This window comes from Anas acuta, chromosome 1 (genome assembly GCF_963932015.1).
Source record: "Anas acuta chromosome 1, bAnaAcu1.1, whole genome shotgun sequence".
Classification (NCBI taxonomy): Eukaryota; Metazoa; Chordata; class Aves; order Anseriformes; family Anatidae; genus Anas; species Anas acuta.
Genome location: NC_088979.1, coordinates 203,685,405 through 203,700,961, shown reverse-complemented (window position 1 = coordinate 203,700,961; position 15,557 = coordinate 203,685,405).

Genomic DNA, 15,557 nt, shown 5'->3' with positions numbered 1-15,557 from the left:
AAAAAAACACAAAAACCAAAACCAGGCGAGTAGCAGAGCATGGACCCCCCCCCCCCCCCCCGTTGTTTTTTTCCCGGTGTCTATTATTATTGCCTCCTTCAATAAATTGTTACAGATGTGTCTACCCGCGCCTCCCGCTCCTCTTTTGGGCATTTTCCCAGGGTTTTGGGGCTCTCCTGTACCCGCAGCGTGCCTTGGGGGCAGGATCTGTGCTTGACGCACTCGGTGGCCACCCCACAGCCTCCCAGTAGCCCCAGTAGCCCCCAGTATCATGGGGGGGGGAGGATGAGGAACGGACGGGGAGGAGGATGAGGAACGAGGAGACACCATGGGAATTGGGGTGTCCCCGTCCCGTCCCCCCCTACAATTTGGGGTGCCCCCATGGGGTCGGCAGCACGGCCCCGGGGGGGGGTCTGAGCCCGGCAGACGTTGCCCCCAGGCTTTAATCTGCGCTAATCGGGCTTTAATAAGCAGCTCGGGGCCCCCCGCTGGGCTCGGCCCCGTTTTTATCCCCACCCCATAACGGGGAGCCCGATCTGGGCACTGGGAGGGTCTTTGGGAACTTGGGGGGGTTTGGGGGGCTCCCCAAGCATGGTTGCCCCCCCCCCCCCCCCCCCGTGTCCCAGCTGGGTTTGCTGCCGCAGCCCCAGCCCTGCTGCTCACAGCGGCCCCAAATGCAGGATTTGACCCCAAAAGCTCTATGGGGTCCAGTTAGGGGCTGGGAGGGGGGGGCAGGCCTTGGGGTGAGCCCTGCTGGGGTCTGGGGGTGGGGGTGGGGGGGTGCTGGGGGGCGGGGCCTGGTGGGGTTATTGGGGGGATGGGGTGATATATCGGGGGGGGGTGTGATATATCGGGGGGTGATATATCGGGGGGGTGTGGGTTATCGGGGGGGTGATATATTGGGGAGGGGGTGTGATATATCGGGGGTGTGATATATTGGGGGGTGGTGATATATCGGGGGTGTGATATATCGTGGGGAGGTGTGATATATCGGGGGGTGTGATATATCGGGGGGGTGATATATCGGGGAGGGGTGTGATATATCGGGGGGGTGATGATATATCGGGGGGTGTGATATATCGGGGGGAGGCGTGATATATCGGGGGGGTGATGATATATCGGGGGGGTGATATATCGGGAGGGGGTGTGATATATCGGGGGGAGGTGTGATATATTGGGGGGGGGGGTGATATATCCGGGGGGGGTGTGATATATTGGGGGGGGTGGGGGGGGCGATATATCGGGGGGGGTGATATATCGGGGGGGGTGATATATCGGGGGGGTGATATATCAGGGAGGGGTGTGATATATCAGGGGAGGGGGGTGATATATCGGGGGGGGGCGGGGCTGGGGAGGGTGCCCCGCCCCCCCCGCCCCCCCCCCCCCCCCCCGCTGCCCTTGGGGTCAAGGCACCGGTGTTGGGGGAATGGGGAGTGCTTGGGGGACGGACGGACAGACGAGGAAAGAGACAGACAGACGGACAGCCTGTGCCCCCCCCCCCCCCCTTTCTGTCCATCCGTCCGTCCGTCCCTGCCCCCATCACGGGGGGGGGGGGGGGGGGTTGATTTGCAGCCCCCTAATCCCCGCCTGATCCCATCTCCGCGGGCTTACGCCGAAAGCCCCGTAATCACCCGGCGCTGCCCTACATATCCCTACCCCCCCCGGGGGGGGGCTTCATCCCCCCCCACCCCCCCACCCCACAAAACCCCCACCTGGAGCCAGAACCCCAAAAACCCAAACTTTCAGCCTCCCCCTCCCCAAAACCGCCGTCACCTCCCCGTTGGGGATGGGGCAGGGATGAGCGGCAGCATCGCCCCTGCCTCAGTTTCCCCCCCCCCTTTTTCCTCGAGGTGGGGGCCATATAATCCCCCCCCACACTGCCCGATGCCCGGAGTCACGCGGGACACGCGGCCGCGATGCTCCAATGACCGCCTTCCGCTCCCAACCCCCAAACCCCCCCCAAAACCCGCCAAAAAAACATTTTAGGATCCCCAAGTCAAAGCAGAACCCCCCCAGCCTCAGCACAGCCCTGGGTTTTGGGGTTTGGGGGGGGGGCCGTGTCTGCGGCGGTTCCCCGGGGCTGTAGTTGGCAAGTCTAGAACCACCGGATCCCGCTACCGCACCAGTGTGAGTTCTACCATTGCCAAAAACAGCCCCAGGAATGGAAAGCTGAAAAAAATAAATAAATAAATAAAAACCCCCCAAAATTCCCCTTCCATCCCAAAAAATCCCGGCCGGGGTTGAGCAGCGCCTAACGATGCCCCCGTGGATGTTTGAGGTGCTCCATGGGATGGGGATGGGCACCGCAATATCAAAAAATGGGGAATTTGCCCCATCACCAAAAAATGAGGAATTTATCTCATCGCCAAAAAGTAGGAATTTAACCCAACACCAAAAAATGGGGAATTTATCCCATCACCAAAAAATGGGAAATTTATCCCAACACCAAAAAAATGGGGAATTTGCCCCATCACCAAAAAATGGGGAATTTGCCCCATCACCATAAAACAAGGAATTTACCCCATCACCAAAAAATGGGGAATTTATCCCATCACCAAAAAGTAGGGAATTTACCCCATCACAAAAAATGGGGAATTTAACCGAACACCAAAAAATGGGGAATTTGCCCCATCACCAAAAAATGGGGAATTTATCCCATCACCATAAAACAAGGAATTTACCCCATCACCAAAAAACAGGGAATTTATCCCAACACCAAAAAATGGGGAATTTGCCCCATCACCAAAAAATGGGGAATTTGCCCCAACACCAAAAAATGGGGAATTTGCCCCATCACCATAAAACAAGGAATTTATCCCATCACCAAAAAACAAGGAATTTGCCCCATCACCAAAAAATGAGGAATTTATCCCATCACCAAAAAGTAGGAAAGTCACCCCAACACCAAAAACTGGGGAAATTACCCCATCACCATAAAACAAGGAATTTACCCCATCACCAAAAAATGAGGAATTTACCCCAACACCAAAAACCGGGAAATTTGCCCCATCCCATCCACATTTCGGGCAGGTTTCCATCTCTCCTTGGCCCCAAAACTCAGGGGGGGGGTAAATCTGCCGCGTGTCCCCCCCCCCCCAATATTCGCTGCTCTCTCCGCCTCCTCCCATATTGGCACTACACATAATTGCTCAAAAGACAGAAAGCAAAGCAAAAATGTGCTAGTGCCAAAAAGGGCCGGGCGGGCCTGGCGGCGGCCCCGTAAGGCTCGCGGGTCTTTCTCTGCTCTGTTTATGGCCCTATGGTAATTCACTGACCGCGGGGTTGCACAGTGAATTCTACCAGTGCCATACACAGAACAGGAGTAGCGAGCTCGCACCCCCTTTTCGGCCCGTTTTTACCCCAAAAACCTCGCCCTACCCAGGTCTTTTTGGGTGCGCCTCGAGTTGAGCATCCCTGCACCCCAAGGATTTTACAACCCTTTTTTTTTTTTTCCTGGATGAAGACCGAAAAGCAGCGCTGGGGAGGTTGGGTTTTAATTAGGAAGCATCGGGAAGGTTTTAATTAGGGGGGTGCCGCCTGCGCCCACCCTCACCCCATTGCCCTCCGTGGGTGCCCACCGAGCAGCCCCGACCTCCATCCCCCGAGAAAAGCCATAAAAAATGGGAACAAACAATTAATCGACCTGCAGAAGGCTCCAAAACCCTTGGATCTAAGCCGGGGTCGATAAAAGGGCCGCGGGGGGGGGGACGCTCACCCAGATGCAGCCCCCTGGAGGGGGGCCCCAGGGCTCGGCTGGAGCCGGAGCAGCCCCGGGTGTGGGGACGGGGATGGGGACGGGGACGGGGACAAGGACCCGGTCACTGGGGGGGTTATATGGGACCGGGGTGCCCTGGGTGGCTGCAAACCCTACAAAAAGCTGCAAGCCCCCCAAAAGGCTGCCACCCCTCCCAGATGGCCGCAAAACCCCAAAAATGGCCGCGAAACCCCAAAACGGTTGCGAAACCCCAAAACGGTTGCAAAGCCCCCAAATGCTGGTACCCCCCTTACCTTGTTCCCCTTATCTTGGGGTAAAAAACCCCCAAAAGGTTCCACCCTCCCCACCTGTTGGCAGCCCCCCCAAATACCTACAAAGCCCCCAAATTCTCCCCAAAACCCCCAGCGGCCTCGAGCCCCCCGGGTGGCTGCGCCGCCGCCGCCGTCCCCGCGGGGCCGTGCCAAGCGGCCATCGCGGAACAGGAGGAGGAGGAGGAGGAGGAGGAGGAGGACAAGGCACAAAGTCCCCTTTGTGTCGGCCCCGAGCTGAGGCCCCAAAAAAAGGCCCGGGGGGTGCCCGGGGCCTCGTGCCGGCCTCAAATTTGGGGCCGAAACAGGCCCACGGCCGCCTTCGCTCAACCTCGGGCATCCCGCGATTTCGGCAGCCGCGGAGCTCTGCGCGGCCAACGGGGACGGATTTGTCCCCCCCTAAGCCCTCACCCCGTAGCAAAGATCCCAAAAAAAACCCAAAGGAGCCCCCACGGGGTTGGGATCGCAGCAGGGCCCCGAGGCCGCGCGGCCACGTCCCCGGCACCGCTCACCTCTGGCCGTGGCGAGGCCGGGGGGCACCTTGGTGGCACCTTGGTGGTGGCACCGTGGTGGCACCGTGGTGGCTTTGGGGACACGGGTCCTTGGGGCCGGCATCCTTGGCGTGACTTTGACAGCGACGGCTTCGCCAAATCCCCGCGTGCCCCCATTTTTGGCAGGATCGGGCCCTTCCCCGAGAGTGGCCGCGTGTCCCCTGCGCCCCACCCCTGGGTGCCGCGGATCCCAACCGGGGCGCAAAGGGAGAGGGGATGGGAAAGGGGGGGGGGGATTGGGGGGTGGCAGCTCTTGGAGGTGCCCCCCTCGTCCCCGTCCCTGTCCCCTGCCTCCGCCCAAGGCCACTGCGGCAGCTCAGGGCCCCCCCCGGCAGCTCAGGGCCCCCCCGGCCCCGGTGCTGAGCCTGCCCCTCTGCGGAGCCGCCGCACCCCGGGCAATGACGTTGGGAGATGCCGCATTGCGGATGCTGCCCCCCCCCCCGCCTCGGGGGGCCCCCACCCCCCCTCCGGCCCCGCTCCCGGCAGCCTCAAGGCCCCCAGATCTTCAGCAGGGGGGTCCCCTGGTCCCCGAGCCATTTTTAGGGGCGAGGAGTCCCTAAAAATGCCTCCCCGAGCCCGAAATGCCGCGGGTGGCACCCAAAGATGCTCGCGGCCATAACACCAAGATGGTGCCCGGCCGCTGACACCACCCCATAAGGGATGGGGACCGAAGGGTTTGGGGCTGCCCAGTGGCTCCCAGTGGATCCCAGTGGATCCCAGCAACGCCGGCCCCGCTGTGGGGTGCGGTGAGGGTGGGTGCCCCAATTTGTGAGGCCGCTGCCCCATCTGTGGGTATGGGATGGGGAGAGCCCGGGTGGGGACGGGGATGGGGACGGGGATGGGATGGGGATGGAGGTGGGTGAAGGGATGGGGATGGGATGGGGAAGGGGAATGGGGGCAGGAATGGGGGCAGGAATGGGGACGGAGATGGATAAAGGGATGGGAACGGAGATGGGGAAGGGGAATGGGGACAGGAATGGGGACAGAGACGGGTAAAGGGATGGGGACAAGGATGGGGATGCAGAAGGAAAAATGGACGGGGATGGGGATGGGGACGGGGAATGAGAAGCGGATAGGGATGGAGACAAGGACGTGGCTGGGGACAGGGATGGGGTCAGGGATGGGGTCAGGGACGGGGATTTGGATGGGTTTTGGGACGGAGACGGGGATGGGGACAGAAGTGACGATGGCGATGGGGACGGGGAATGGGGACAGGGACCGAGGCTGCAAAGGGGACGAGGACGGAGCTGCCGGGCACAACGAGGAGCCCGTTTGGAGGCTGAGCAGGGCGCATTTGTGCCGCAGTGCCAGCGACACGGGGGGCACTTTTTTCCCCAGGACCCCCCCAACCCCAAAACAGCCCCCAAATGGGCCCAGGACCCCACGGACGGAGCCCTCAGTGTCCCCTACGCGGGGTTGTTGGGGTCACACCGGGGCCGGGGGCTGCTCTGGGGGGCCCTGCACAGCCCCGGGGTGGGGATGGGTGAGGGTAAGGACCCCGGGGGGGTCACAGCAGCCCCCCCCCGGTTGTGGGGCACCCATGGGTGCTGCTCAGAGCGGGGCCGAATTTGGGATTTCGTTGCGGGCGCTGCCGGGTGGCGACACCGGAGCTGCAGCCACCGGGGTCGGGCTGTGATAACGGCGACCCCAAGGATTTCAGGGGGAATAAATGGGGCCGATCGGGGCGGGGGGGGCACCCCGGGACCCCAAATAACCCCCCCAGGGCCGGAGGGGTTTGGGGTTCGGGGCTGCGCCCCGCTTTCGTTGTCGCCCCTTTGGACCCGCGGGGATGCGGCGGCTCCGGAGCACCCCCGACGGCGGAGGTTTGGGGGGGTCCCCGAGCCGGGGGAGGGTCCCTAAATAGGTGGGGGGGTCCAGGGGGGCTGCTGGATGGGGTCGGAGGGGGAAGAGATTGGGATCATCCCGGGGGGGGGCTCGGTTTGGGGGAGCCCCACGTCGAGGAAAAGCCGCGGGTGGGAAACGCAACCCCGGGGCCGGATCCTGGGGGGGGTCCTGGGGAAAAAAGGGGGGGTCCTAAACCCCAGGGGGGGTCCAACCAGGTTTCCCCCCCCCAAATCCTTTTTGGGGACCAGGCGGCCGCACTTACCTCAGCTCCGGGCGCTGCGCCTCGGCTCCGGGCGGCCCGTCGGGGGTCACCGGGGGGGGGACAGGGATAAAAGGGGGGGGGAATCGGGGTAAGGGGACCCTAGGAGGTGAAGGGGGGGGGGGTCCCGGCCACCTCCCACCTCCCCAGCGCTCGCCCAAATGGCGAGGAGCGGAGGCGGCGGCGGCCTTAGCCCGGCCGGGGGGACCCCCCCCCGCGGCTGCAATTGGCCCAGGTGCCCCAGAAGGTGGAGCCGGGACCGAGGAGAGAAGCCGGGGGGGGGTGGGGGGGGGTGGAAACCAGCTGGGGGGGTGCGTTAGGGAACGGCCTCACCTTGGGCCACCCCCCCTAGGAGCCGCCTCCCACCCCCTTCCCAAAAATCCCCCAGCCGGGGGGGGGTCCTATAGGGAAATGCTTATGGGGAAAGCACCCCGGACCCCCCCCCAAACTTTAAAATTAACCCCCGGGGGATGGGGTTAATGAAAGGGGGGGGCACACAGTGGGATGCTGCCCCCGGACCCCCCCCACTTTAAAATTAACCCCTGGGGATGGGGTTAATGAAAGGGGGGGGCACACACATAAGGGGATGCTGCCCCCCCCCCCCCCCACCCTCCCCATCCTTCCCCGTAGGCTCGGGCCGGTTGCGGAGGCTCCGTCCCGGGGGGGGGGGGGGCGGGCAGGGGGCGGCTGAGCCCCTCTGAAGGCTCCCCCCGGGGGATTTTATAGCCCCCCGGGGCCGCTCGCCGGCTGGCGGACACCGGACACCGGGGGGGTGGGGGGGGGCCCCGCACCTGAGCCGCCACCGATCCGGTTTCGGTGCCCGGGGAGACCGGGGGGGGGGGGAGGAAAGCGATCCCTTAACCCCCCCCCCCCCCCCCTCCTCCTCCTCTTTTCTTCCTCCTCCTCCTCCTCGCAGCGCCCCGGGGAGGGGGGAAATGGGGAGGGGGGTGTTGGGGGGACACTTGGATGCCCCCCCCCGTATGGAAAAGGGCCCCCCCCAGTGCTGGGATGCACCCCCTGGGGGCACGGTTGGATCTGAGAGGTACAGGAGGGTGTTGAAAGTACGGCTGGGTGCCCCAAAAGAGCCACGATGCACCCAAAACAGGCACAAATAGCCCCAAAAGAGACACAAACGGCACCAAAACAGCACCAAATGTGCCCAAAAATAGCCCCGATGCACCCAAAACAGACACAAATGCCCTAAAAAAGTGCCAAACATCCCCAAAAAGACACAAATGCCCCCAGAACAGACACAAACAGCCCCAAAAGAAGACACAAATGTGCCCCAAAACAACCCCGACACCACCAAAACAGACACAAACACCCCAAAACCAGCCTCAAACGTGCCTCAAAATAGCCCTGATGCCCCCAAAACAGGCACAAACACCCCAAAAACTGACCCATACATGCCCAGAAATAGCCCCAATGCCCCCAAACCAGCCACAAACACCCCCAAAACAGAGAGGAGTGCTGCTGAAACAGACATGAACATCCCCAAAGCACACAAAAAACCCTAAAACAGACAAAAACACCCCCAAAACAGGCACAAACAGCCCTGAAACAGGCACAAACATCCCCAAAATACACAAGGTTCCCCAAAACATGCACATAGGGCCGCCCAAACTGACACAAACACTCCCATAAGACACACAAAAGGCCCCAAAATACACACACAGACATCCCAAAACAGACACAAACGCCCCCAAAACAAACCAGAACATCCCCAAAACACACAGGAGCATCCCCAAAACACACAACACCCCCCAAAAAACATGCTCATAGACAGGAAACCAATACAACACCCCCCAAAAATTTACAGGAGCAACCCCAAAACATGCAACAACATCCCTGAAACACACACAGAAATATCCAAAACATGCATGGGCACCCCAAAACAGACACACAAAAATGACAGGAGCAGCCCTAAAACAAACAAGAACACCCCAAAAGACACAGAACCCCCCCTAATAGTCAAAAAACCCTCCAAAACACTCGCAGATACCTCCAAAACACACATGGACACCCCAAAACAGACACAAACACCCCCAAAACAGACACAAACAACCCCAAAACACTCACAAATGCCCCTAAAAAAGACACAAGTGGCCCCAAAACAGACACAAACTCCCCCAAAACAGACACAAGTGCCCCCAGAACGGACAGGAACACCCCTAAAACAGACACAAATTCCCCAAAAACACACATAAGCACCCCCAAAACAGACACAAACAACCCCAAAACACTCAGAAGCACCCCTAAAACAGACACGAACACCCCCAAAACACACACAAATGCCCCTAAAAAAGACACAAGTGGCCCCAAAACAGATACAAACTCCCCCAAAATGGACACAGGCACCCCCAGAACAGACACAAGCACCCCTAAAACAGACACAAACTCCCCTAAAACAGGCACAAGCACCCCCAAAACACACACAAACACCCCTAAACCAGACAATTGCCCCCAAAACAGACAGGAACTCCCCCAAAACAGACACAAACTCCCCTAAAACAAGCACAAGCACCCCCAAAACACACATAAGCACCCCCAAAACAGACACAAGTGCCCCCAAAACAGACACAAACTCCCTCAAACGAGACACGAACACCCCCAAAACAGACACAACCCCCCCAAAAACAGACATGGGCACCCCCAGAACAGTCACGAGCACCCCCAAAACAGACAGGAACATCCCCAAACACACACAACGCCCCCAAACCAGAGGCCTACAATCCCAAAACACCCCCCAAACACCCCCAAAACACCCCCCCACGTACAACCCCCAACGCACGGCCTGCGCACAGGCCCCGACCATATTAAAAAAAAACCCTAAACCCCTTTTAGGACTCAATTTTATGCACATTTATGGGGCTATACACGGACACGTATATGGGGGGGGGTCACCTGAGCCCCCCCCTGAGCGCGGCGGCTGCTGGGCTCGGCCCCAAACCAGCCTGACCAGTTTGGGGCCTGTGGTGGGCTGGGACGGGAATGGGATCGGGATCGGGTTGCTGCAGGGCCTGGCGGCGGCCCCACACGGGGTGGAGGTGGGCAAAAAGGGGTCGGGGGGTCCTCGTTTTGGAGGTGAGACCCCCCAAGGAAGAGCCAGGGGGGTTTGTGGGGTGCAGGGGGGGTCGGTGTTAACGTCACGGGGCTGAGCTCGGTGTCGGGATGGGGATTGGGATGGGGTTGGGTTGATGGTGGATGTGGGACCCCGGGATGGTCCCGGGGAAAGGAGGGACCCCGGGATGGTCCCCAAAAGGCCAGGATAGTCCCCAAGATGTGGGGTGGTCCCCAAAACATGGGATGGTCCCCAAAAGGCCAGGATAGTCCCCAAAATGTGTGATGGTCTCCAAGAGCCTGGGGTGGTCCCCAAAACCATTGGATGGTCCCCAAGAGCCTGGGATGGTCCCCAAGACTTTGGGTGGTCCCCAAGATGTGGGATTGTCCCCAAGAACCCGGAGTGGTCCCCAAGAGCCTGGGATGGTCCCCAAAACATGGGATGGTCCCCAAAAGGCCAGGATAGTCCCCAAGATGTGGGATGGTCTCCAAGAGCTTGGGACGGTCCCCAAAACCATGGGATGGTCCCCAAGAGCCTGGGACGGTCCCCAAGACTTTGGGTGGTCCCCAAGATGTGGGATTGTCCCCAGGAGCCTGGGATGGTCCCCAAGGCTTGGGATTGTCCCCAAGAAGGGAACTCCCTGGGATGTTCCCCAAAACCTAAAATGGGCCCCAAGAGCCTGGGATCGCTCCCAAAAGCCCAGGATGGTCCCCAAGCAGGGAGACACCCCAAATGGTCCCCAGGTGCAAGGACGATCCCAAAAGAGCCCAGGATGGTCCCAAAAGACCCCAGGATGGTCCCAAAAGACCCCATGATGGTCCTAAAAGACCCCAGGAAGGTCCCATCACCAAACCAAGGCCGAGCTGTTGCCGCACCCCCCAAGCCCCCAAAAAGCTCCGTGCCGCAGGCACCACCCCAGAAAATGGCTCCGACACCCCAAAATTTGCGGGGCGCCGCCATGGGTAAGGTGTGGGTGCACTAAACCTTGGGGAACCGGGCACGTTGGACTCGTTGGGCTGCAAATCCCATCCACGGAAGGTCTCCATGCCCTATTGAGCACCCCCTCCCCGCCACCGTCAATATTTCGGGGTCCGGCCAAAAATTTCTTCGAGGCCTCACCCCCTCCACGAGCCCAGCGGAGCAAATGGCCCTGTTTAAAAATTGACAGCCCCTCGCTTTGCTCCTAACCCGAATATTTGATGCCGAGGAGCCTCCGGAAAGGGGCGGCGGGGGCCGGGTAGAGCCGCCCCGCTGGCGCTGAGGTTTTCGGGGCCGGGGCCGTGCCGGGGCCGGGTTTTTTTTTTCCAAGGCTCCTCGGCGGGCTCAGATGGGGATGGAAACGATAATGCAATATTGATGCGTCGGGATGAGGGAAAGCAACCCGAGTACATTAACTGCCCGGCCCTCCCCGGCACGTTTTTATGGCTGGCGGCGAGGTCGGGGCTGGCAAAACCCCCTTGAGAGCCCGGCTTGGAAATGGGGTTGGATCCGGGTTGGGGGGTGGGGGGGGGGGGGAGAAAAAGGTTGGGGATAATTTGGGGATTGTGAAGGGAGAGGGGGGTTTGGTTGTTCTGGTTGGGGTTTGGTTGGGGTTGGAGCCCCCTCAATGGGGTTTTGTGCCCCGCTGTTTGGGGTGGGTGGGGAGGTTGGGGTGAAGCTGCCGGGCTCGGGTTCCCCCAGATTGGTTCCCAAGATGTGGGGTGGTCCCGAAGACCCTGGGGTGGTCCCGAAGAGTCTGGGATGGTCCCAAAGAGCCTGGGGTGGTCCCAAAGATCCTGGGATGATCCCAAAGAGCCCAGGATGGTCCCCAAGGACGGGAGGTGCCTTGGGTGGTCCCCACGAGCCTGGCGGGGTCCCCAAGATCTGGGATGGTCCCTAAAGACCCGAAATAGTTCCCAGAGAAATTTGGGGGCACGCGAGAGGAGGAAAAAAAATCTCCCTTTGGGAACAGGAGCTGCAAACCAAGGAGCACGGGGGGGCCCTTGGTGGTAGATATGGGGCAGGACCCCCGACCACGGGGAGGAGGGCGACGTTTGCCAGCACATCGGGATTGGGGTCCCTACCCCAAACCCATCCCTGTCCCTCCCCGAGGGGTTCGGGAGGCGCAGGGGGGGCTCACGCCGTGGCGGGGGGGCCGGGCACAGCCGGAGCATCATGCATTAGTAATGGGCAGCGATCCGAGCCGCGGCGCTGACGGCATTTCTTCCAGCCGGGGGAACAATTCGGGGCCGTAACCGGAGCCGGAACGGGGCAGGAGGAGAGGGCTCAGGTGTCCCCCATAGCCCTTGGGGTCACCTGTCTCCGTGCCCGCTCTGAGCCGCACGTCCCCGTCCCCACGGATAGGGATGGGGTCCTTTGGGTTCACCGATCCAGCCTGGAAAAGGGGATGGGGGAAGATTTGGGGTCCCTCTGGGAGCTGTGGGGTCCCTGCCACCTGCTGGGACACGGGGGTAAAATGTGGAACAGGGGGGACATCCCGCTCGCCCCCCATGGGGGGGCTTTGGGAAGGCACCCAAAACCCCATGGAGATGGCACCTAAAACCCCATGAAGAAGGCACCCAAAGCCTCATGGAGAAGGCACCCAAGGCCCTATGGGGAAGGCACCCAAAACCCCATGGAGAAGGAACCCAAAGCCCTTTGGGGAAGAAACCCAAAACCCAATGGAGATGGCACCCAAACCCCCGTGGAGATGGCACCCAGAGCCCTGTGGGATAGGCACCCAAAACCCCATGGGGAAGACACCCAAAACCCCATGAAGAAGGCACCCAAAGCCCCATGGGGAAGACACCCAAAACCCCATGGAGATGGCACCCAGAGCCCTGTGGGAAAGGCACCCAAAACCCCATGGGGAAGACACCCAAAACCCCATGAAGAAGGAACCCAAAGCCCTTTGGGGAAGAGACCCAAAACCCGATGGAGATGGCACCAAAAACCCCATGGGGCAGGCACCCAGAGACTTTAAGGGCTGGCACCCAAAGCTCCATGGGGGAAAAACCCCAAAGCCCCATGGAGCTGGCACCTGGAGCCCCATGGAAGAGGCACCCAAAGCTCCATGGGGGCAGCACCCAGAGCCCCATAGGGAAAAACCCCAAAGCCCCATGGAGCTGGCACCCGGAGCCCCACGGAGAAGACACCCAGAACCTTTTAGGGCTGGCACAAAAACCCCATGAGATGGCTCCTGGGGGCACCAAGCAGCACCCACCCCCCTCTGGGTGTCCCCAAAGTCCCAAACCCCAGCCACGCCGTGCCCCAAACCCATTGAGCTCGGTGGGGTGGGAGGGGGCAGGAGGGGGACACGGAGGCGCACCAGTTGTGCGCGTACTGGGCAGAGTGGGAGGCTACTGGTGGGGCTCGGGGGCCACCTGCTGGGCAGAAGGGACAGCGCTACCCCCAGCTGGCCCTAAAAAAAACCCTGAATTGGACAAAAAGGGGGGCGCAAAAGGCTGTGCCCCATTCCCTACTCCCTCCCCAAGGCTGGTGGTGGCCCCAGGACGGGGTGTCACCCCCCCCCCAGTGTCACCCAAGGGTGCCAGGCTGGGTGCTGGCAGCAGGTGGCACCCTGCCACCAGCCAGGAGGGTGACATCCCTGTCCTGTCCCCCAAAATGTCACCGCTGGAGACCCCAAATCCCATGGGCGTTAATTACCCTGCGCCCCAGTGCCAAGAATTGGGGTGCGCTCAGCACCCGGCACAGCCCAGCCCCATTTTTGGGTGTCCCCCCCCATCAGACGGAGCTTTCAAGGTGCTGGGACTCCCCCAGGGCCCAAATCCGTGGCACAAGCAGGTGACCAGGAGCAGGGGGGCTCTCCCAGTATCCCCAGTAAGGCACTGGGAGAGCCCCGAGCTCTGCTCCCAGCCCCAATTTGGCTGCAAAATCTCCAAAAACCAACATCAAATCCCCCAGGGCACGGCAGGAGGAGCTGTGGGAGCTGAAGCAGGAGGCAGGCTCCGAGGTATAGACATTATTTTTTTATTTAAAAAAAAAAAAAAAGAAATAAAAGTTTACAGTTCTTTCATTATACACAACTCGGGGAGAGGTTAGAGGCGGAGAGGAGGAGGCGGTGGGGCCGGGCGGCGACGTGCCCACTACATCACGACGCAAGGGGGGAACACCCCAAAAAAAAAGGAAAAAAAGGAAAAAAAAGGAAAAAAAAAGGAAAAAAAAAATTTAAAAAAAAGGAAAAAAAAAAAAAGGAAAAAAAAAAAGGAAAAAAAAGGGGAAAAAAAGGAAAAAAAGGAAAAGGAAAAAAAAGGAAAAAAAAAGGAAAAAAAGGAAAGAAAGGGGAAAAAAAGGAAAAAAAGGGAAAAAAAGGGAAAAAAAAAAAAAAAAAGGAAAAAAAAAGGAAAAAAAAGGAAAAAACAAACCCTTTGACTCGAATGAATTGCAAAACACCCCGATCTCTTCAAGTATCACACGGGCAGTTAGACCATGGCCAGTTCTCAAACACCCCTGCTTAAAGTGCCAGCGGGACTGGGACAGGTCAAAAAGAAGCAAAAAGAAGAGAAAATGGTCAAACACCTCCCGCCCTGCCCCTTGATCCCACCCCCATTGGGGTCTGCTCGTCCCAGCCAGGCTGTGGGGTCTTGGGATGGTCGCAAAGGGGCTTTGTGGGCTCCATCTGTGGGGTCAAACGTTTGGCGATGGGGATGGGGACCACGGCCTCGGTGCCACCAAGGGGTCCCCAAGGAGCTGGGGGGGTGGTTGGTGCACCAAGAGGTGAGGCAGGTTTTGGGGTTGCATGAAAAAAAAACTAAAGAACAAAGGGGATATGGGTTTGGGGACCCAGGGACGAGCCTGGGGCTGGGGGGGGCTGAGCAGCTCCCGCCCCCACAGCAGAGGGCAAGGCGGCAGCAATCTTGTTTTAATTATTCATGAAATAACCCCCAAAAAAAGCTCAAACTGACCCAAAGAAGAGCTGCAAGAGGGCTCCACCTTTTCCTTCCGGACCACGCAGAGGGTTTTATTTACAAACTACTTCTTTCGGGAGGAGGAGGAGGAAGACTCGGAAACCAAAAGGTGAAAAATGACATAAAATGAAGGGAAAAAAACAAAAAAAAAATAAGAGTGGTGCAAGGAGGCCACAAGCAGGCGGCCCCGACCCTTTTCCAGCTCATCCCCTAAAAGCATCTCGCCCTAAAAGCATCGTGCAGCAAGGGCAGGGTGCCAGGGTGGTGATTTTGGGCACAGCTCAGCCCCACTCAGGGGCATTTTCCAAGAAAAAAAACAGCTCTCGAGCCCCCCATCCAGCATCCACGAGCCCTGCCGCGTCCTCACCCCGTTATTTTGGGGGCGCCTTCTTTAGGATCGCGCTCACCCCCCAAAAGGAGAGGGGAAGGGGCGAGCTCGATGCCTCGAATCTGACCTGGAAGAAGGGGACAAAAAAAGGTTACCTGCAAAGGAAGGGGGAGGAGGTTAATCAGAACACTTTTTTTTTTTTTTGATACAATATTGAAAAAATACAATTTTTTTATTGTGTTTTTTTTTTTTTTTTTTTTCTCCTTTTTAAACCGAAATCACCACCCAGCACTCGCTCTACTCCTACGTAGCACCTAGAGGAGAGGTCACAGCACAAGCAGACGGCGGGGGTGGGCAGGGAAGCGAGGTCAAAACGGTGCCAGCCCCCCGTGCCCCCCCCCCCTTTTCCCCCAAAAAATGAGAAAAAACAGCGTGCTAGATAAAAGTACACCTTTACATGATAAATAGTTAAAATTACCCTTCCAACAAGCCACAAATGCTAGATAGAGAACTTCAGCACAGTCACTAGCCACAGCCCTACATTACTGCTTCAAAACAGAAAAAAAAAATTAAAAAAAGGGGT